The sequence below is a fragment of the Schistocerca nitens genome, chromosome 2 (assembly GCF_023898315.1).
Source record: "Schistocerca nitens isolate TAMUIC-IGC-003100 chromosome 2, iqSchNite1.1, whole genome shotgun sequence".
NCBI lineage: Eukaryota > Metazoa > Arthropoda > Insecta > Orthoptera > Acrididae > Schistocerca > Schistocerca nitens.
Genome location: NC_064615.1, coordinates 699024314 through 699038928, shown reverse-complemented (window position 1 = coordinate 699038928; position 14615 = coordinate 699024314).

Here is a 14615-nt window from a genome sequence, read left to right as displayed (position 1 = left end):
CTTCTTTTCGTCCGCTGCCTGCTGGTCACTGTAGAGAAAACGGTATACCAGACAGATGCTACCGGCTGCGAATGCAGGAGGACGGCGTAGTTTACCTTCAATCAGAAAGAGTCCCAACAATTAGTAATAAAACGCTATTTAGTGAATATGAAGAAATACTCAACTTAAATGACGCTTCTTCTTGTGAAATGTTAAGCACAATTAGACTTTTGAAAATACTACCAGTCCTCTAAAATATTGAAGTTGTGTCACTGTGCCTCTGAGAGATGCCTATGTGGAGTCCAGGGCTGGCCTACGATGCCCACAGAGACGACGGACGAACACTGCAGCTTGTAGATTTTATCTTTTTTTGTGGCTGTGTAGTAGTACTGAATTCTTACCGCCATGAGCGGTCTCTTCTTCTAGAATAGGTGGTGAAAGGAAATTTTCTCTTTATTTGACACTTTCAGAGGGCAGTGGGCACTCAAATGGCTCAAGTGGGTCCTTTCCACTTCTGGAATCGTAAATGTAAAAGGGTTGAACGCTGAACTGAATTAAGGCTGAATACAGCCTAAACATCTCGGTGAACGTGCGGCAGGTCAGATTCTTGTGTTAACGGTCCATCAGTTGTCGCGGGACATTGTATCTATGCCACGGACATAACTGGATGGTACCTACGTGTTCAAGTTGCCGGACAACATGTCGTAAGGCGTCCATCCGTTAGGATATGGTAGTTGCGCGATCGCGTAACTTTTCGCTAAGGTATTATTCGTGAAGAGTTCTGTGAATCGCTCGTGAACTTGCCCACTATGGGGACCTAAACACGACTTAAAGCACCTATTCTGGAGAGTCTGAAGTTCTTTAATATCAGAGTTGCAGGTCGTCCCCCTGCAGCACTGCCATCTGGGAGGGTGGGCTATACTGTAGCCTTGAAGAGTTTCACTTTCTTTGCCGTGTTGAAACCTCTCAGAAAGATTGGCATCAGAGCATGTAACATCTTTAGTGTCGTCTTTTTCTTCTCTTTAACATGTGTTTTGAAGATAAGTCTCTTGTCAAGTTATACACCAAGGTATTTAGTGTGAGTCTTCCAGGGTATCCTGTATTCGTTGATCATTAAGTTCACGTTCATTTAAGGTACTTGTTCTGGAGAGTCTGAATTTCTTAAATATTACGAGGGTGAGTCAATTGAAAAACTTAAATATTTTTAAAATATTATTTACTGTGCAGAAGTGGTACAAAGCTGTATCACTTTTCAACATAATCTCCCCCACGCTCAATGCAAGTCCTCCAGCACTTACAAAGTGCATAAATTCCTTTAGAAAAAAAATTCTTTTGGTAGTCCGCGCAACCACTCATGCACCGCGTGGCGTACCTCTTCATCAGAACGGAACTTCTTTCCTCCCATTGCGTCTTTGATTGGTCCAAACATACGGAAATCACTTGGTGATGAGGAATGGCGCCATTCCTTGCTCGCTCTCTTCGTTTCCGGTTGGTGGAAGTGAACCCAGGTTTCGTCCCCAGTAACGATTCTTGCAAGGGAGCCATCACCTTCTCATTCAAAGCGCCGAAGAAGTTCGTCACAAGTATCAACACGTCGTTCTCTCATTTCAGGAGTCAGCTGCCGTGACACCCATCTTGCAGACACTTTGTGAAACTGGAGCACATTTTGCACAATGTGGTATGCTGACCCATGAATAATCTTTAAACATGCTGCGATGTCATTCAATGTCACTGGGCGGTTTTCCTTCACTATGGCTTCAACTGCTGCAATGTTCTGTGGAGTCACAACTCGTTGTGCCTGACCTGGACGAGGAGCATCTTCCACTGAAGTCACACCATTTGCGAACTTCCTACTCCATTCGTAGACTTGCTACTGTGACAAACATGCCGTACTGAATGGCGCCGTACTGAGCCTTCATTCGTCGATGAATTTCAATAGGTTTCACACCTTCACTACGCAAAAACCGAATAACAGAACGCTGTTCTTCCCTGATGCAAGTCGCAAGTGGGGCGGCCATCTTTATACTGATACTGCGACGGTATGTGTGCATCTGCACTATGCTGCCACCTACAGGCCATTCTGCACGCTGTTTGTAGTACGCTTGCCAACATACAGGATAACGGCACGAAATTTTGATTTGTTATTACAAATTTAAGGTTTCCATTTGACTCACCCTCGTAGAATTGCAGGTCGTCCGACACGCAGCGCTGCCATATAGGAGGGTGGGCTGTACTGTCGCCTTGAAGAGTTTCAGCTTCGTTGCCATGTTGAGATCTTTGCTCAGAAAGATTGGCATCAGGACATGCGACATCTTTAGTGTCCTCTTTTTCTTCTGTTTTGAAGATGAGTCCCTTGTCAAGCCGTACACCAAGGTACTTAGCGTGAATATTTCAGAGTATCCTGTCTTAGTTGATCATTAAGTACACGTCCAGTACCGGCCGTTTCTTCCTGAATAGGACTGCTGCAGTTCTGGTTGCGTTATTTTGTTGCAGAAAGCCCATGTTTCAAGTCAATCAGCTGCTGTTTAATATGACCTGCGATTAGGAAAGCCGCGTCATCAGCAAATAGACTCTTGGACACGTTGCGTTCCAGTGTCACATCGTTAATGTAAACATTAAACAGTAACGGTGACAAAACAGAGCCCTGAGGGATGCCAGCGATGGGATGTTTCGTGCCAGACTTACTTCCTTCAGGTTGAACGAAGAGTTGTCGGTCGTGTACAAAGGTATCCAAAATCTTCACATTACATTCTCGAAAAGGCATATTGGTAGAAGCTTCTCCAGCAGCTTAAGGCGCCAAACCTTATTGTACGCTTTTTCTATACCTATGAAAGCGCTGAGGAGCTGGACCCGTTAAAATTATACTGATTAAATTCATTGATCTGGATGAGCTGAAGTTCCGCAGACAAACTGTTCTGGGCGTACGATGTGATGTTCCAATTGATCGGTGACCCTGTTAAGGAGAATTCGTTCCACCACTTTCCCCATAGTAGGCAATAAGCTTATCGGGCAATAGCTGTCTGGTTGAGAATGATCTTGTCCAGGCTCCGGAAATGGGACAACAAAAGGTATCTTCCATGTGACTGAGAAGTACTCCAGTAAAAGACAGCTGTTAATAATCCTGGTAAGCAGTATCAGCGAGTTTCGAAGGAGATGTTCAGCATTGACGATGTAGTCCTCGCCAAGTGAATTGTTCTTAGTTTTTTGGATAATTTCTTGACCTCTTGGGCCGTCGTCACGAAAGGGCAAGCCTTCGTCAGTCGCTGCAAGAAGTCAGTGTCTAGTCGCAGCAGTCTATTTTTTTTTTTTTTTTTTTTTTTTTTTTTTTTTGTAGATGTTGAGCAAGCCTTGCTGGGGCTGTGGAGTCGACATCTGACGATCATAGATAGTCGGATAAAGCTCATCCTTCGCCAGTGGATCATACAGATAGCTGTCGGGACCTTGAACAGCACGTTTGGCGAATGTGGGTTGTCGGAGTCGTCGGAGAGTTGCCATTCTTCGTTAGTGTTGAGGAGAAATTGCGCCATTTTGTGCTCCCAACAGCCCTTCTCCATTCTAGGGTTCGTCAGCTGGATTTCGATATCGCTTCCAACGTCTTCTGCTGCTCTTGTTCCTTTGGATCTTTAGTTCTTGCAACAGCGGCGGAAACGGTTCGACGATCGATTCTGACAGGACTACAACTGTGGAAGCCCATTTACTAGCCGTCCGGACTTTACTGGTTAGCATTTGAATGACATCTTCAATGAGTTTCTTGGTGTCCAGAGTCAAGATAGGCAGGACGTTATTATTCAGGTAAGAACTAAACTGGTCCCAGTTGAGTGTTCTCGTTATGCGAGGTTGGGAAGGAAGTTTTTCTCGTTCAGTAACCCCTACGACCGGCAGATGGTCTAAGTAAAGGTCATTTGTAGTCTGAAGTTGTAGATTAGAATGGAGATTCTTGACTATAGCGATATCCAATACATCAGCCGTTTGGTGTTGAAAATAGGGTATCCTGCTCGGCTGCTGTGGACCAGAGACAGCTGCATCCTACTCTAGTTCCAGATCATACAGGATGCGACCCTTGGGATTGGTGGTAAGCAAATACCAGGTCTTATTCTTGGCATTCACATCACCATCGAGTTGTACCTTCTGATACGTATGGAGTATATGGCAGAGGTCATCTGGGATTCACAACCGCCATGTTGACCGCGACAGCTGTCGCTTCCAGAGCGATCATAAGCGGTAAAACTTCCACAGAGTGAGTAAAGGTGTTCTTGACAAAGACTGCAGTCTTCCTCCCCTGTGGCCTATTCTATCCATTCGATATTCTTGAAATGTGTCGTTGCCGTTAAATGCCTCTCTGAGCTAAGGACGACGTCTAGTCGGTGAAAGGTGATGAAATCTTCAAGTTCGACCTTACAGGTAGTTGAATAATATGTAGCCTATGGGCCATTTTAAGGCTAGACGAACCCTTCAATAAGAGCCCCCTATTAGGGACAGTATACTTGTGAGTTTTTGTTGCAGCATGATCAACACATTCCTAGTATCTGTGAGGGCTGGCGTCATAGGTCTCGTGAAGGAAGTAAACTCGTTGTACAGCTGTTGCTGGTGATGTTCAGGGCTGGCAGATTGTGCATAAGTCTGTCGTCGAGTGAGGGAGATAATTCGTTGCAGTTGTCGATGTTGCTGAGATTGTGGTTGTGGTTGTTGGTGAGACCAGTGCAATGGATGACCTGGCTGTGAATGGTCAGCAGGTAAGTGGTAAACGTCCTGAGAAGTCGGTCTGATGATTGTTGTGAGCTGAGGAGGTTGTGGTAGGGCAGCAGCTAGTCCTTGGTAGGCTTGGAGTAATTCTTGGTACTAAGGGCTGCCTCTGTATGAGGTAGGGTACTTTTGTTCACAATTACGGCACTTAGCTTTTTCCGTTCTTGGCAGTGTGCATTCCCAAGAGTGATGGTAGCCTACACATCTCCGCACCTCGGCGGGATGTGGCTCAAAGAGCTGACAGCACTTACACTGCGGTGGTCCCTTCTTTAGTTATAATCTTCGGCGCACACCCTGATGTCAAAGACATACTGGAGATTGTAGATACGGTCATTGTCATTGTCTTTCGGTAGAATGATGACGTAAATTGTAAGACATTGCATGTCCTTGGACGAGTCCTCTCGGTTTTTATATAGATAGACGGTTGCCGCAGGAAAGCTTCCCCACAGATTTCCTTCATCTGTTGTCCACCACGACTTGTGCTGGAAGACCCTTCAAAACAACTTTCAACGGCTTATCTTCAGGGTGTTGATGTCCGAAAAAGTAAAGCTGATGTTGTTGCAAGAAAGCGCTGGTTTTCTGTTGGTCAGAGTAAGCTTCAAAGTGGTACTTGACCCTGTTTCCTTGATATACAGCCTTCAGTGTACCCTCTACTTGTGTTTCTAGCCCTGAGTTTAGTTCGAGGTGCTCTTCCTTGTAATACTTAGTAAGTGATACTTTCTTCCATGGTCTTGGGGCACCGGTCGCTGCTGGTTCCTGTTGTGGAGGTTGGGTGTCCGGTTGATCTTACTGTGTGACGTCATCTTGGGCCCTCGGTTGCATGAACGGGCTGGAAGAGATTGGATGTTTCCAGTGTCTCCACTCGCCCTATACGAGCGTTTGAATCCTGTGGCAGTGAGTCAGATGTATGTTGGCACTTATATTGCAACATAATGAAACCTTCGTCGTCGGCGATTTCATGCGGCGGCGCGTCATTCGTGAAATGGACGTCCTCATGTTCCATATTTTCAACTAGGCCGCGTTCATCGTCGTCGTTAGGGACGGCAACAACGTCGAGGGGGCGTTCCTCTTCCTGGTGACGTACGTTTCACGTGGTGTCGTATATTTACTGAATGTTAGTCGTTGGAGAACTGTTTCAGAGAGTTGCTCCATTGCCTCAGGTCGAAAACAGAGAGCCAATTGGCTGTCAGTAGCGTCTCGATCAGGTTCTTGTGAGCTGACCTGTGCAGCAGACTGCAAAGTAGTGAGTCATAATTTCTGTTTCTTTAATGGTACTACAGACTTCGCCTTCTTGAAAGGTGAGTAGCCTGCAACCTCTTTTTGGACCCACTGCCTCTCTTTTCCCTTGTAGTCCCGGCCTGCCTTGGGGAACGCGGGCTGACCGCCTAGGTGGGGCCTTGGCTTTCCCCCTCATGCCCTAAGATAGCCATCCCCTTAGAGTCTGGCTAGTTCAGACTACCTCACCTGTACCTATGCCGGTGTTGAGGCGGAAGCAAGCAGGTAAATGATAGAAAAGTCGAGGCAGACGGGAAGACGCAATAAGGAAATAAACTCATAGCGGAAAGCAAGTTCGATGTAAACACGTCCTCGCGACTAGCTCGTACCTCGCCAGACTCCAACAGAAAAGTGCAGCTTGTAGACTTGGTGGTAACTAAAGACTGTACACGACTCGACACACTGAAGAGAACCGTCCGCCGTAACTCAGTGCTCCGGTATTTAAAGATGCATCGACCAATCGCTATCCACACACGTGATGCCCATGAGATGGCGGCTGTGTCCCCTGGCGGACCATGGTATACATCACGCTGCCAACCCATACAGCTGCTGCGCTACGAGAGTTTTGAGCGTGGCTTATCGATTATGGCGCGGTACTCTCTGGAGTCGTGACTACCGTCACCTCACTTTGCATTTTAAATCCTGTATATATATAGGATGTCCCAGAATGAATGGTCAGAATTCAGGGATACGACAGGAACGATAATTTGAAGCAAAATACTGGATATACGAGAGGGTATCCAAAAAACGGATTTGTTTTTTTAAAAAAGCTATATATTTTCAAATTGTTTACAGAGCAATCTTATCCCCTTGAACATACTCTCCATTACAACTAATACATTTGTCCCACCGGTGCTGACACTGTTCGGTACATTTTTGTAGTCATCTTCATAAATGGCTGACAGTTCCTCCTCGTTTCTTTCTCGACTTCTTCAATGTTGTCAAATCGGTGTCCTTTCATGCCCCTTTTCATGCGTGGAAATAAGAAGAAGTCGCACAAAGTCAGGTCAGGCGAGTAAGGTGTGTGGGGCAGCGAAACCATGCCATTTTTAGCCAAAAACTAACAGAGATGGCTGTGTGATTAGGTGCATTGTCGTGGTGGAAGAACCAGTCTCCTGTCTACCACAAATCGGGTATTTTTTCACAAACACTGTTGCGCACTCTTCTTAAATCTACCAAGTAAAAGGTTTGATTGACGGTCTGACCTGGCGAGCAAATTCTGAATGAACTGCACCCCTGACATCAAAACAGCATATCAGCATTATTGCAATGTATGGTTTGACCTGACGACATTTTGTTGGGTGGAGTGACGATGACGTCTTCCATTGGCTTGACTGTTGCTTTGTTTCTGGGTCGTAACCATAGCACCATGACTCGTCACCACTAATGACCTTTAACAGAAAATCTGGATCAGTTTCAAGCTGTTGTTTCAAAGCACTTCGTGTTGCAACTCAACGTTCCTTTTGATTTTCAGTCAGAACTCGAGGAACAATCTTGGCAGCAACCCTTTTCATTCTCAGATCTTCCGTTAAAAGTCGCTGAATCCTGCTCCAACATAATGTACTAATCTCTAACAGTTGATCTATTGTCTGTCGACAGACTGTTAGCAGAAACTCTCGAATATTTTCAATATTTTCGTGAATTCGGGCAGTTGATGGACGACCAGGACGAAGTTTTCATGAGTGACATGTTGCCATTTTTAAATTGAGCAAACCACTCATGCACTTGAGATTTTCCCATTGCGTCATCTTGGTAAGCTGTTTTCAACATTAAAACAGTTTCAGCAGTATTTTTACGGAACAGAAAACAAAATTTCACAGCTGCGCGTTGTTCACTTAAACCTGTCATCATGAAAGCCGAAACATTAAAACAGCGCTGTCAAAAACAATCACTGCACGTGAACAGAACATGCCAGGTCGACAACACAGGCAGCACGGAGCTGGCAATGAATTGCGTTACACACACAAGCTCTACCCGCGGCAATGTTATTCGGTTTTTTTTTTTTTTTTTTTTTTTTGGTACCCCCTCGTATGCCCTATTCCCATTGGTTTTGGAGGCAGAACACATTTAATGTACATTATTAATTATTTTCTCCATTGTTCAGTACAACGTCAGGTTTAAACAAGTACAATAGTTAGTAAACATTACAAGATGAGTTTTACAAAGTGTTAATTGAAAAATAAGTATTTTTGACAGTTTCACCTCTATGCATTATCGTAGATGTCACATTACAGCTGTTGTACAGTTTGTAACAACAACGACGCTGTACTATTGTACATATAAATAATATTTTTTCTTCTGATTTTTCGATAAACTTGTGTAATTGATGTTCTGATTTCATTTCTTTATTGTTTCATGTCATTATATTAAGAAAACTGTAAATAAGTTTCAATGTGAATATTAATGTTTATGTCAAATGTCAAGCAATATTGTAATAGAATTGAAATGTAACAAATGTTGAAACTGTTGTAAGATGTTTAAAATTGTTCAAAATGGTTCAAATGGCTCTGAGCACTATGGGACTTAACATCTTAGGTCATCAGTCCCCTAGAACTTAGAACTACTTAAACCTAACTAACCTAAGGACATCACACACATCCATGCCCGAGGCAGGATTCGAACCTGCGACCGTAGCAGCCCCGCGGTTCCGAACTGCAGCGCTAGAACCGCACGGCCACCACGGTCGGCGTTTAAAATTGTAACTGTGCGTCTGGTCCACACGTAGGCAATGTGTTAGGATATGCAGAGTGCAAAACCTCGGGTGAATACCCGGTCTGTCAGGGAGCGGTAAAAGGTGGATGGCAGGCGAGCGCGGGAAAATGCACGCGGGCACTGCGCGGCACAACGGGCTCAGTAGTAGTTGGAGTTTGGCACTGGTTTGAGCAACACCTTCTGGAGCGAGGAGGCTATCCTGGAAGACGTAGTTTCACTGAGCATCGGGTATGCCGTTCCAACGCCCACACAGCATGGCAAAATTCCATAGGCACTAAATGGAAAAGTATTGCGACGCTAAGAAGAATTAAAGTGCCAATACGTCAAGAGCCATAACTGTGGTTGTATGTGTGCTCTGTGCCTCGTCAACTCGCCGCCCGCCAACCGCCGCATCGATACCAGCAGGTTGAAACTTTTAGTACTGTATTCGTATGGATCAGAGAGTGAACTGTGCAATAATAACCTAAATTTTACCAGAGCTTTCCCATCATTTAATTATCCTCACAACTAACCTAGACAGGGTCCTTTCCAAATGTTGTGCAATCCGAGTGTCCCAGAATGAAAATTAAAATTTGTGTTAATAATAATTATTTGCTGAACTAGCTATGTTAAAATGGTGTTTAAAGAAATGTTTTGTTAATGAACCAGTAAATGAATAACGAGGGTCTAACGAAGTTGAAAGATAACTTTAATATTGATATAGTAATGAAGTTTATTATCTCGAGACAGATATAAGGTATTTAAATGAGCAGTAAATAAGATGAAAAGAGTAGTAACTTATATACTGGAAATCTTGAACGCATAATAAATTCAGTAATCATTTTTTTAATACAGCGATCATAACAGTTTCAGGGTCCCCCCCCCCTTTTTATTCATTTGAATTCTGAAGTGTTCTAAATTGGTTTGACCAGCAAAAATTAAAGTCAATATAAAAGTAAAATTTATCAGTGTTTTATCTTTATTAAAATTGACTTTTTGTGTGTGGCACGAAAGCGTTATTTCGAGGGTAACCTATGCCCGATTATAATCAGATTAATAGACAGTATGAAGTTTTGTAATATACATTATAGTGTAGTGTTATGTATTCATGGTTTTTTCATATCAGTACAGAACGTGAAACTATTTGTTCAATAGATTTTCTGGTTCCTAAATTTTACTATATTATGCAGTGTTACTACTTGTTTTACATGAATATATACCAACTTGAACAGGGAAGAAACTCAGTTAATGCCTAATTAGGGTGGCGACCGTATTATTAACTAATTGATAGCATCTTCAGAGTTGCTTTTGGTCCATCCTGACGTGTAATTGCATTTCGAACTTACTTGACGTATCATTGTTATTACAGAGTGGATGTAAGTCTGATTTGCCACCATTCAGGTACGCACGGTCGATATCTATACAAAAATCCTTTCTCATAAGGTGAACCCCGCTCACTTACCATAGTACAGGCTTTAACGAGTACTGTGTCACGCGGAGGTTACAAGTTCACAGTATACACTCCTGGAAATTGAAATAAGAACACCGTGAATTCATTGTCCCAGGAAGGGGAAACTTTATTGACACATTCCTGGGGTCAGATACATCACATGATCACACTGACAGAACCACAGGCACATAGACACAGGCAACAGAGCATGCACAATGTCGGCACTAGTACAGTGTATATCCACCTTTCGCAGCAATGCAGGCTGCTATTCTCCCATGGAGACGATCGTAGAGATGCTGGATGTAGTCCTGTGGAACGGCTTGCCATGCCATTTCCACCTGGCGCCTCAGTTGGACCAGCGTTCGTGCTGGACGTGCAGACCGCGTGAGACGACGCTTCATCCAGTCCCAAACATGCTCAATGGGGGACAGATCCGGAGATCTTGCTGGCCAGGGTAGTTGACTTACACCTTCTAGAGCACGTTGGGTGGCACGGGATACATGCGGACGTGCATTGTCCTGTTGGAACAGCAAGTTCCCTTGCCGGTCTAGGAATGGTAGAACGATGGGTTCGATGACGGTTTGGATGTACCGTGCACTATTCAGTGTCCCCTCGACGATCACCAGTGGTGTACGGCCAGTGTAGGAGATCGCTCCCCACACCATGATGCCGAGTGTTGGCCCTGTGTGCCTCGGTCGTATGCAGTCCTGATTGTGGCGCTCACCTGCACGGCGCCAAACACGCATACGACCATCATTGGCACCAAGGCAGAAGCGACTCTCATCGCTGAAGACGACACGTCTCCATTCGTCCCTCCATTCACGCCTGTCGCGACACCACTGGAGGCGGGCTGCACGATGTTGGGGCGTGAGCGGAAGACGACCTAACGGTGTGCGGGACCGTAGCCCAGCTTCATGGAGACGGTTGCGAATGGTCCTCGCCGATACCCCAGGAGCAACAGTGTCCCTAATTTGCTGGGAAGTGGCGGTGCGGTCCCCTACGGCACTGCGTAGGATCCTACGGTCTTGGCGTGCATCCGTGCGTCGCTGCGGTCCGGTCCCAGGTCGACGGGCACGTGCACCTTCCGCCGACCACTGGCGACAACATCGATGTACTGTGGAGACCTCAGGCCCCACGTGTTGAGCAATTCGGCGGTACGTCCACCCGGCCTCCCGCATGCCCACTATACGCCCTCGCTCAAAGTCCGTCAACTGCACATACGGTTCACGTCCACGCTGTCGCGGCATGCTACCAGTGTTAAAGACTGCGATGGAGCTCCGTATGCCACGGCAAACTGGCTGACACTGACGGCGGCGGTGCACAAATGCTGCGCAGCTAGCGCCATTCGACGGCCAACACCGCGGTTCCTGGTGTGTCCGCTGTGCCGTGCGTGTGATCATTGCTTGTACAGCCCTCTCGCAGTGTCCGGAGCAAGTATGGTGGGTCTGACACACCGGTGTCAATGTGTTCTTTTTTCCATTTCCAGGAGTGTACTTCAGTTGATTGATGAAAGGAGGAAGTACAAACATGTTCCGGGAAAATCAGGAATACAGAAATACAAGTCGCTGCGGAATGAAATAAATAGGAAGTGCAGGGAAACTAAGACGAAATGGCTGCAGGAAAAATGTGAAGACATCGAAAAAGGTATGATTGTCGGAAGGACAGACACAGCATACAGGAAAGTCAAAACAACCTTTGGTGACATTAAAAGCAACCGTGGTAACATTAAGAGTGCAACGGGAATTCCACTGTTAAATGCAGAGGAGAGAGCAGATAGGTGGAAAGAATACATTGAAAGCCTCTATGAGGGTGAAGATTTGTCTGATGTGATAGAAGAAGAAACAGGAGTCGATTTAGAAGAGATAGGGGACCAAGTATTAGAATCGGAATTTAAAAGAGCTTTGGAGGACTTACGGTCAAATAAGGCAGAAGGGATAGACAACATTCCATCAGAATTTCTAAAATCATTTGGGGAAGTGGCAACAAAACGACTATTCACGTTGGTGTGTAGAATATATGAGTTTGGCGACATACCATCTGACTTTCGGAAAAGCATCATCCACACAATTCCGAAGACGGCAAGAGCTGACAAGTGCGAGAATTATCGCACAATCAGCTTAACAGCTCATGCATCGAAGCTGCTTACAAGAATAATATACAGAAGAATGGAAAAGAAAATTGAGAATGCGCTAGGTGACGATCAGTTTGGCTTTAGGAAAAGTAAAGGGACGAGAGAGGCAATTCTGACGTTACGGCTAATAATGGAAGCAAGGCTAAAGAAAAATCAAGACACTTTCATAGGATTTGTCGACCTGGAAAAAGCGTTCGACAATATAAAATGGTGCAAGCTGTTCGAGATTCTGAAAAAAGTAGGGGTAAGCTATAGGGAGAGACGGGTCATATACAATATGTACAACAACCAAGAGGGAATAATAAGAGTGGGCGATCAAGAACGAAGTGCTCGTATTAAGAAGGGTGTAAGACAAGGCTGTAGCCTTTCTCCGCTACTCTTCAATCTGTACATCGAGGAAGCAATGTTGGAAATAAAAGAAAGGTTCAGGAGTGGAATTGAAATAGAAGGTGAAAGGATATCAATGATACGATTCGCTATCCTGAGTGAAAGTGAAGAAGAATTAAATGATCGGTTGAATGGAATGAACAGAGTACACAGTATGGTTTGAGAGTAAATCGGAGAAAGACGAAGGTAATGAGAAGTAGTGGAAATGAGAACAGCGAGAAACTTAACATCAGGACTGATGGTCACGAAGTCAATGAAGTTAAGGAATTCTGCTACCTAGGCAGTAAAATAACCAATGACGGACGGAGCAAGGAGAACATCAAAAGCAGATTCGCTATGGCAAAAAAGGCATTTCTGGCCAAGAGAAGTCTACTAATATCAAATACCGGTCTTAATTTGAGGAAGAAATTCTGAGGATGTACGTCTGGAGTACAGCATTGTATGGTAGTGAAACATGGACTGTGGGAAAACCGGAACAGAAGAGAATCGAAGCATTTGAGATGTGGTGCTATAGACGAATGTTGAAAATTAGGTGGACTGATAAGGTAAGGAATGAGGAGGTTCTACGCAGAATCGGAGAGGAAAGGAATATGTGGAAAACACTGATAAGGAGAAGGGACAGGATGATAGGACATCTGCTAACACATGAGGGAATGACTTCCATGGTCAGAGCAGGAGGGTGCCAGCTCACAAAACATTTTTCCTTGGCCAGGTGACATACTATTGTGAAGGTGGCCAGTTGGCAGAAAGTGGGTGGAGGAGGCCATTTAAGAGAGACTGCTGTAATCTGAGCTTTTGTACAAATGGCGGGACGGTCATAAAACTACAAGCATTCTAGAAGCTGGGACGATACGAGCGAAATGGCTGGTCCACGTGTTTATGGAGGCAGGACTTCAAAATGGTTCAAATGCCTCTGAGCACTATGGGACTTAACATCTGAGGTCCCCTAAAACCTAGAGCTACTTAAACCTAATTAACCTAAGGACATCACACACATCCATGCCTGAGGCAGGACTCGAACCTGCGACCGTAGCGGTCGCGCGGTTCAAGACTGAAGCGCCTAGAACCGTTCGGCCACATCGGCCGGCCGAGGCAGGACTGTAACTCCCCTGATTCCAGGAAGTCGCCAGTTTCTTTTAGCGAGCGGCATGACTGTCTGGGAAGCCTAATAGCCTTCTTACAGAAATCGGAAATGGTCGGCCTGGAAAGATTAGATCTCTTCATAAATGTGGGGCTATGGTCCTGTCTAAATAGACGTTTGTTGCCGAAACATGGCCATACTTACTATAAGAATGACGCCTTCCTTGTCTAAAGTCTTCTTCTCGTAGACAAGAGAGATTTTGAGTAACCGATTGGTTCCTCTCAGGATACGCAAAGCAAAGGTTTGCTCCCCTCGCGCGGGAACCCTGGTGCTGTGTCTGGACTGGCTACCAGACCAGGAGAACAGTCACGGGGGGAGATTTAATGAGTAAAGGATAGTTTGATTGGTTTGTATAACGTGGCGGCGGGTTTTCTGCTAATTCGGCTTCCGTACCGAGGTTTGGTGGAAAGTGATTGTGATTCTTTACGTCTTTCGTCTTCTGATCCTGCCTTGTTCGAGAACTTCAGTCTTTCCCCAGTGGGTGAGACTTGTGGTCTGCAACTTGTGGTGTTCTAAGAGCCGGTGGTACTTTCCAACTGTTCTGCCAGTGGACTGCATATCGTCTTAGAAACATTGAGTGTCACAAGAGCGAACGTACACTCCTGGAAATGGAAAAAAGAACACATTGACACCGGTGTGTCAGACCCACCATACTTGCTCCGGACACTGCGAGAGGGCTGTACAAGCAATGATCACACGCACGGCACAGCGGACACACCAGGAGCCGCGGTGTTGGCCGTCGAATGGCGCTAGCTGCGCAGCATTTGTGCACCGCCGCCGTCAGTGTCAGCCAGTTTGCCGTGGCATACGGAGCTCCA